We start from the raw sequence: 9,092 nt of genomic DNA on the forward strand, positions 1-9,092 counted from the left end.
CCCCTAATCATTTTTGTTGCCCTTCGCTGGACTCTCTCCAATTTATCCACATCCTTCTTGTAGTGTGGGGCCCAAAACTGGACACAGTACTCCAGATGAGGCCACACCAATGTCGAATAGAGGGGGACGATCACGTCCGTCGATCTGCTCGCTATGCCCCTACTTATACATCCCAAAATGCAATTGGCCTTCTTGGCAACAAGGGCACACTGACTCATATCCAGCTTCTCGTCCACTGTCACCCCTAGGTCCTTTTTCGCAGAACTGCTGCCTAGCCATTCGGTCCCTAGTCTGTAGCTGTGCATTGGGTTCTTCCGTCCTAAGTGCAGGACCCTGCACTTATCCTTATTGAACCTTATCAGATTTCTTTTGGCCCAATCCTCCAATTTGTCTAGGTCCCTCTGTATCCTATCCCTACCCTCCAGTGTATCTACCACTCCTCCCAGTTTAGTATCATCTGCAAATTTGCTAAGAGTGCAATCCACACCATCCTCCAGATCATTTATGAAGATATTGAACAAAACCGGCCCCAGGACCGACCCCTGGGGCACTCCACTTGACACCGGCTGCCAACTAGACATGGAGCCATTGATCACTATCCGTTGAGCCCGACAATCTAGCCAACTTTCTACCCACCTTATAGTGCATTCATCCAGCCCATACTTCTTTAACTTGCTGACAAGAATACTGTGGGAGACCATGTCAAAAGCTTTGCTAAAGTCAAGAAACAATACATCCACTGCTTTCCCTTCATCCACAGAACCAGTAATCTCATCATAGAAGGTGATTAGATTAGTCAGGCATGACCTTCCCTTGGTGAATCCATGCTGACTGTTCCTGATCACTTTCGTCTCATGTAAGTGCTTCAGGATTGATTCTTTGAGGACCTGCTCCATGATTTTTCCGGGGACTGAGGTGAGGCTGACTGGTCTGTAGTTCCCAGGATCCTCCTTCTTCCCTTTTTTAAAGATTGGCACGACATTAGCCTTTTTCCAGTCATCCGGGACTTCCCCCGTTCGCCACGAGTTTTCAAAGATAATGGCCAGTGGCTCTGCAATCACAGCCGCCAATTCCTTTAGCACTCTCGGATGCAACTCGTCCGGCTCCATGGACTTGTGCACATCCAGCTTTTCTAAATAGTCCCTAACCTTTCTCCACAGTCTTTCTGAGTCTTTCTCCACAGAGGGCTGGCCATCTATTCCCCATGTTGTGATGCCCAGCACAGCAGTCTGGGAGCTGACCTTGTTAGTGAAGACAGAGGCAAAAAAAGCATTGAGTATATTAGCTTTTTCCACATCTTCTGTCACTAGGTTGCCTCCCTCATTCATTAAGGGGCCCACACTTTCCTTGGCTTTCTTCTTGTTGCCAACATACCTGAAGAAACCTTCTTGTTACTCTTGACATCTCTCGCTAGCTGCAGCTCGAGGTGCGATTTGGCCCTCCTGATTTCATTCCTACATGCCCGAGCAATATTTTTATACTCTTCCCTGGTCATATGTCTAACCTTCCACTTCTTGTAAGCTTCTTTTTTATGTTTAAGATCCGCTAGGATTTCACCGTTAAGCCAAGCTGGTCGCCTGCCATATTTACTATTCTTTCGACACATCGGGATGGTTTGTCCCTGTAACCTCAACAGGGATTCCTTGAAATACAGCCAGCTCTCCTGGACTCCTTTCCCCTTCATGTTAGTCCCCCAGGGGATCATACCCATCCGTACCCTGAGGGAGTCGAAGTCTGCTTTCCTGAAGTCCAGGGTTCGTATACTGCTGCTTACCTTTCTTCCCTGTGTCAGGGAAAGAAAGAGCTTTCTGTTTAGGAGGTTGGTAGGGGAGGGAGCAGTGCAGCAGTTGCCACAACAAAAGTCTAAATCCAGTTGCTATTTACGTATTCAGATTCCACATTCATCAGCAAATTCTAATCTTATTGCATTGGGAATTGCCTTCAGAAATGCAGGTCCTTACCACTTTTGCTAATTCAGAATCTGCATAAGCTGTTAAAAAGAAGTTTATTCTCTTTTCTGGACTCTGTTAGGGTTTTGATCATCTCACCCTCTAATAGACAATCTCTCCAGTAGAGGCAATGGTGCACAGACACACAAGTTAATGAATTTCATGGAGAAAATTTTGAGAAAAATGATCTCACACACAACAGTCAGTCACTCTTCTAAAGCATTTCTCAGGTTTTTTTTAATGTTAACCTTCCCCACCCCCCCGTCCCCAATACCTAATCGCCATTCAAAATTCTCTGCTAATGATGACCTGTGTGATATCAGTTTTATAAGCCGTGGTATGTTTTTAAATTATTCTTTATGTGTGATCTTTTGTCAATGGATTAGAAGTCTGTATTTCAAGCTAAAAAAATATAGCTAAGTTTCCCCTTGAATAGATTAAAAATATAAAATGTACTAAACATCAGTCGTGGATTTTGACCATACAGAGTTAAAAACAGTCCAGTCTGTGACTGTATTTTCCAATACTTTCATTTTGGGGTATTTTGGTCTGAATACCCACAGTTATCAATGTCAATTAATATAGGGTTAGATTCTTCTCTCAGTTTGACCATTATAAATCAGGAGTAAGACCATTGCAGTCAGTGGAGTTTAAATAGTGAAAACTGGTGTAAAAGTAGAATCAGACACATGGTAACTTAAGGCCCAGCTCCACAAAGGGCTGAGGACATTGTAATGCCATTTAAATTAATGTGATTTCTGGGCCATTAGTGTCTCCCATGAGATACTAGACACATCTTAGTTGAGCTGCTTCAGTATTAAAGGTAATAAAACTTAAGTTCACAGCTCTCTAGCCAAACTCTGAGTGTGACATACTGTATTTCTCTCTTATGAGCTGCGTTGTGTTACCAAATATAATATCGTGGTAATGATTAGTCACTTCAAAATCCAGTAAGGGGTGGGTGTCTGTCCTCAGGTCCTTGACTTTAGTTGCCTGGCTTGAAGATGGAAATAGGGTTTCCTTTCCAGTGCTTCTCCTCCTTCAGCACATAGAATCATAGAATATCAGGGTTGGAAGGGACCTCAGGAGGTCATCTAGTCCAACCCCCTGCTCAAAGCAGGACCAACCCCAACTAAATCATTCCAGCCAGGGCTTTGTCAAGCCTGACCTTAAAAACTTCCAAGGAAGGAGATTCCACCACCTCCCTAAGTAACCTATTCCAGTGCTTCACCACCCTCGTAGTGAAAAAGTTTTTCCTAATATCCAACCTAAACCTCCCCCACTGCAACTTGAGACCATTACTCCTCGTTCTGTCATCTGCCCACCACTGAGAACAGTCTAGATCCATCCTCTTTGGAACCCCCTTTCAGGTAGTTGAAAGCAACTATCAAATCCCCCCTCATTCTTCTCTTCCGCAGACTAAACACTCCCAGTTCCCTCAGCCTCTCCTCATAAGTCATGTGTTCCAGTCCCCTAATCATTTTTGTTGCCCTCCGCTGGACTCTCTCCAATTTTTCCACATCCTTCTTGTAGTGTGGGGCCCAAAACTGGACACAGTACTCCAGATGAGGCCTCACCAATGTCGAATAGAGGGGAATGATCACGTCCCTCTGTCTGCTGGCAATGCCCCTACTTATACATCCCAAAATGCCATTGGCCTTCTTGGGAACAATGGCACAATGTTGTCTCATATCCAGCTTCTCATCCACTGTAACCCCAAGGTCCTTTTCTGCAGAACTGCTGTCTAGCCATTCGGTCCCTAGTCTGTAGCGGTGCATGAGATTCTTCCGTCCTAAGTGCAGGACTCTGCACTTGTCCTTGTTGAACCTCATCAGATTTCTTTTGGCCCAATCCTCTAATTTGTCTAGGTCCCTCTGTATCCTATCCCTACCCTCCAGCGTATCTACCACTCCTTCCAGTTTAGTGTCATCTGCAAACTTGCTGAGGGTGCAATCTACACCATCCTCCAGATCATTGATGAAGATATTGAACAAAACCGGCCCTTCTCCTCCTTCCCCTCTCCCTCCCACAGAGTATACTAAAGATCATTGCATGGAGACATAGTTTTTCTTAGTGAAGTATCCTCTGTCTGTGTAAGACTCAGTGAAACAGTTTCATTTGTTAGTATTTCTGTTTGCAAAATATTGGAGAAAACCAGCTGTCCATTTTCCACCTGGATTGCCAACCAGTTTTCTAGTAAATCAAAACAGGAGGCAGACATTTGATTGAAATGAATGTCTCACAACGGTATTTTTTGTTTTAGTGGTAATCTCATTACATTGCCACATTTATGTATAATTGTAGATAGATAGTGCTTTTATAGGAAAATTGCATCCCCTCATATATAGAAGTTTGTTATAAATAGTTTTAGAACATGGGAGTTTACCAGAAGTTTAATCCTGTGTTTTTCAGGGACTCTTCTGATTCACACAACTTGATTGAGACTGTTTTTAAGTCCCTTAGATCTGCTATAAAAACAGGACATTAATGATGCACAGAAAACATTAATTGTTCACATTTCCCAATTGAATGCCTTAGCTGAAAAATGGCATCTGTGTTCCTGCAGTGTTGGGTAAGAGATGGCCCACATTACATCCAGCGGACAGATTGTTTTGGAAGATAGAGCTAAGTATTTTTTTCCCCAGAGCAAAACAGAATATTTGACATAATATGTAGCAGATATGTTTAGAGTTCCCAGTGTCTGACATTCTTTAGAATTAGAACATCACTAAATGCGATGTTCAGTACAGATAGCTACATGTGTTTTTCTAGTGGATCTCAGTGTCACTCTGAAAAGTAGCTAATCAGAACATAGAAAGTTTGTTTTTTACAAAAGCTTTGTCTATTTTGTCTTTTTAAAAAGTGTTCAACTACTGAAAGAGTAATACTCATGTTCAAAAAATAGATGCTAACAGTAGGGACCTGATCTGTATTTTATATGATGTTGAATGGATCCATGCGAGAGTTTCCCAAGCATTGGAATGTGAGCTCCCAAAGCGGAATCTGGATATTTTTAACAACCCCGTCATTCAAGGGTCAACATTTTACATCTCCCCTTTAGACTGCATTGGTGGTGAGAGTCTGGTGAGCAGGTTCTTCAGAGGCAGTGTTGAAGTAGAGCAGTCGTCAGGGCTCAGTTATAGATAAGATCTGTTATTTCTTGTGTTTCCACTGTGCTTTAGAATGGAGAAATCCATCACTGTTGAGGCCCCATAATACTTACTGCCAAAGGAGTAAATAGGCTAAATTCTTACCTCAATATAGATCCATAGGAACTCTGCAGAAATCAGGATTCTTCTTCGAGTGCTTGCTCATGTTGATTCCATTCTAGGTGTGTGAGCGCCCACGTGTGAGGTCGTTGGAGATTTTTGCCTTAGTGGTATCCATAGGGCCAGCTGTGGCGCCCCCTTGAGTGCCACGCTCATGCATCAGTATATCAGGTGCTGCTGGCCCTATGCCCTCTCAGTTCCTTTTTACCGCCCGTGGTGGTTACTCGGAGCACCTTTCCTTGCATAGCAAGGGCTTGCGGTTTTGTCTTTTCTGACGTAGAGCCTTAGGGCCTTGTAAATAGTTTGTTTATAGTAGTTAGTGTTAAGTGGAGGTCATGCCCCGGTCTCTGGGGTCTCTGCGTGGACTGTAACAGGCCCAGGGATGGCCTTACCATGAGGCAAACTGAGGCGGCTGCCTCAGGTGTCAGACTGTGGCGGGGCTGGGGGGGAGGGCACGCCACTAGGACCAAGAGTGTAGAAAATTGTGTCTGCTGCTGGTACATATGTATTCTCTCTGCTCTAGATGCACAGAGATGGTGGAGTGCTGTGCGGGAGGAAGCAGGGCACAAGAGACATAACAGGCAGGCAGGAGAAAAGGTGAGAGGGAATAACAGAAAGCAGCAGGAGCTGCAGGGAGAGAGGAGGAGGAGCCTCTTATGTACCTCTCTAGCACCCCCCAGGAGCCTGGACTGATTAACACCAGCTTCTCAGGGAGATTCCTGTTTCCTGCTGCTTCCCTGAACCCACTTGAGGAGAACAGGCAGTCAACTGGAGTAGTAGGAGCCAGTTAAGCCCTTAAGATGCTGATATCTTCCCTCACTCGGGCCCTGCTACCAGCCTGCTTATTTGTCCCCTTCAATTGAGTGCTGGGAGCCACTATAGCTGTCACAGAATAGCAGTCATGAGTGAAAGAAAAAAACGCCCCTCTGGGGCAGCATTCAGAAAAAAGAAAGAAAGCAAAGGAAGCTTTTCTATCTAAGCAGGAAGGAGCTCTCCTGAGATACATAGACACAAATGTTCATGGTGAGCCTTCCGGCCTCAGTGAGGATGTGAGTGGTGAGGAGATGCCTGATCTTCCAGTTAGTCAGAGTGCAGATGACCTGGCAGCTACTGCAGCATCCATATCTGGATGTAACCATGCACATTCCTGAAGAAAAGTGTAGATCAGAGAAGAGTGTGGTGGAGGTGCAAGAAACAGCTTTCTGCTGAGTTTAGTTCCTTCAGTCTAGATGATCCAGGACTGTGGACCCACTTTAGCAGTAGCCTGAGGGACTTCCTTGTACTGCATGGGCCACAGCAAGTGAAGACAATGAAGACAATTCCCCAAAGACAATAAAAATAGAAGTTTCCATCCAACACATTACTGGCATGAAATCCCAAGTGGTGACAAAGTGGAGAGGCCATAGCTTATGTACTCAAAAACCCAGAATGCTGCATGCTGTTTTTGTTGCAAACTCTTCCAGTCTAATGTTCCAGCCACACTGGGTTCTACAGAAACAAAGGACTGGAAAAATCTGGCTAGAAATCTGACATGCCATGAGAAGGCAGCAACTCACCAGAGAGCATTCCATAGGTGGAAAGAGTTTGAGATGAGACTAAGGTTAAAGGCCACCATGGATGATCAGCATCAAGAGAAGAGTGCATCAGAGTCTCTTTACTGGCAAAATGTTCTGAAAAGGCTCGTTGTCATTGTGAGAATGCTTGCTACCCAAAACCTAGCACTGCGTGGCACTTCGGATCAGCTGTATGTGCCAAACATCAGAAACTTCCTTAAAATTATGGAGCTGATGGATGAGTTTGATGCTGTACTCCAGGAGCATCGAAGAAGAGTCACCACCCAAGAAATGTACACACACACTACCTTGGAAAAACAATTCAAAATGAGATCATACAGTTACTGGCAACAAAAGTCAAACAGAAGATTGTGGCAGATCTGAAGTCAGCAAGATATTACTCTCAAAAAGAAAAGGAGTACTTGTGGCACCTTAGAGACTAACCAATTTATTTGAGCATAAATTTATGCATCCGATGAAGTGAGCTGTAGCTCACGAAAGCTTATGCTCAAATAAATTGGTTAGTCTCTAAGGTGCCACAAGTACTCATTTTTCTTTTTGCGAATACAGACTAACACGGCTGCTACTCTGAAAGATATTACTCTGTTATTCTGGACTGCACACCTGACATCAGCCATATGGAACAAATGACTTTAATGGTGCATTTTGTAACAACAACAGAACCTAGTGAAAATGTCCCTGCAATAGTGACTGTAATTTGAGCTCCCCGCCTCAGGTGCCAAAATGTTGTGGGCTGGCCCTGAACAGGCCTATGCCTGTAAGTGACCCCCACAGCAGCTGCCTCAAGTGCTTGGGGGAATCACATGTGAAGGACAAGTGTCATTTTTGTGAACATTTTTGACCCAGGACTCAGAAAGAGTGGGATATTGACTTGCGGGCTTTCCTCATGGAGGCTTTCCTTTGTTTGGCTTCCAGGCCGTCCCACCAACACTCACCTAGTACCTCAGCCTCGGTGTGCAGCGCACCCCCAGCACCAGGCTCTGCCCAGCACCGCTCCCCATCGCCAGTGCCCAAAAAGTAAACAAAGAAGCACAGCTCCCTGGCACTGAGCAAGAAGGGCCATGGAACATGGGGTAAAGGACCCAGTTCGGGCCACCCTGCCACTCCGGAGCCACATGGACGTGCCTTCCCAGTCAGGGCCCTTAGCCCCTTAAAGGATCCACCACCGACTCCCGGGAGTGATAGGGAATCCAAACCCCTGACGGTACCGAGAGAGCAGAGGCCTCCGTCCGCGCCGCCGGCACTGCACGTGCCACAGGAAACTGCAACAGCTCCCCACGAGAGCAAGCGAGCTGCTAAGACCCCGTAGGGAGCAGTGGAGCACCTCTGATCCCCTGAGACAAGGCAGTGCTCTCCTCCACCCTGAAGATCTCCGGAGTCGGAGACCAGGTCCTCTGAGGCTCGCCCTCGTTCACCGCATTGCGATCCCCACCATTTCTACGTGGATGACCTAAGGGAGGCGCCGGTCTCTGTATTGCCGGTACCATTCACCCTCCCCGCAGGTTGTCCTCTCTGTGCAGCTTTCAGTCGCCTGCCTCTTGGGAGCACTCCCCATCCTGATTCTGGTCCCCCCAGCCCTGGCACCAGTCCCCTCGGTACTGGCACCGATCCTCTCACTCCAGGCACCAGTCTCCAGCGGCAGTGGCTCCACCATGGTCACTGAAAGGGGATTTCTCTGGAACGGAAAGGCAGTTCAGCCCCTCGCCCAGACTCCATCGGCCCAATTGGTCTCCCAAGGCCGCATCAAGATCGATGACACTTCCTTGGCAGCACAGCCAGTGACCAGCACAGTGGCCTGATTGGCGTCATGCTTGGAGGTAGGGGTAGGGGAGACCACACCCACCTTTAAACCTCCCTCCCGCATGCACCTCCTCCGGTGATACAGTCGTCATCTTCATCCCTGGATGAGATGGTTACGGGACCCTCAAGAGCCAGCCCACCTGACAACTTTAAAGAACACCAGGCCCTGCTTCGATGAGTGGCTGAGAGCTTGGGCCTAGAGGTGGAGGAGATGGCCAAGTAGGTGGAGACCTTGTTCAGTGTCCTCTCAGCCTCTATCCCAGCCCATGTTTCACTACAAGTGCATGACAGGGTCCTCAAAATTGCCAAGACCCTCTGGAAAACCTTGTCTTCCATCCTTCCCACCTCCAAAAGGACCAGAAAGAAGTACTTTGTCCCAGCCAAAGGGTTCGAGTACCTTTATACCCACCCACCTCCGGACTTGCTGGTTGTCTCTGCGGCCAACAAAAAAGACAAGTGAGGCACACCAGCTCAACTCCCCAAAATAAAGAGGCGAAAAG

General features: G+C 46.5%; 1 protein-coding gene across 23 annotated transcripts in view; it reads left to right on the top strand.

The window, feature by feature from the left end:
- Nucleotides 1-9,092, top strand: part of RALGPS1 (Ral GEF with PH domain and SH3 binding motif 1) — a 399,374-nt gene that overhangs the window by 348,582 nt on the left and 41,700 nt on the right. The gene's annotated exons all lie outside the window — the stretch shown is intronic.

Source organism: Lepidochelys kempii, chromosome 16 (assembly GCF_965140265.1).
Source record: "Lepidochelys kempii isolate rLepKem1 chromosome 16, rLepKem1.hap2, whole genome shotgun sequence".
Classification (NCBI taxonomy): domain Eukaryota; kingdom Metazoa; phylum Chordata; order Testudines; family Cheloniidae; genus Lepidochelys; species Lepidochelys kempii.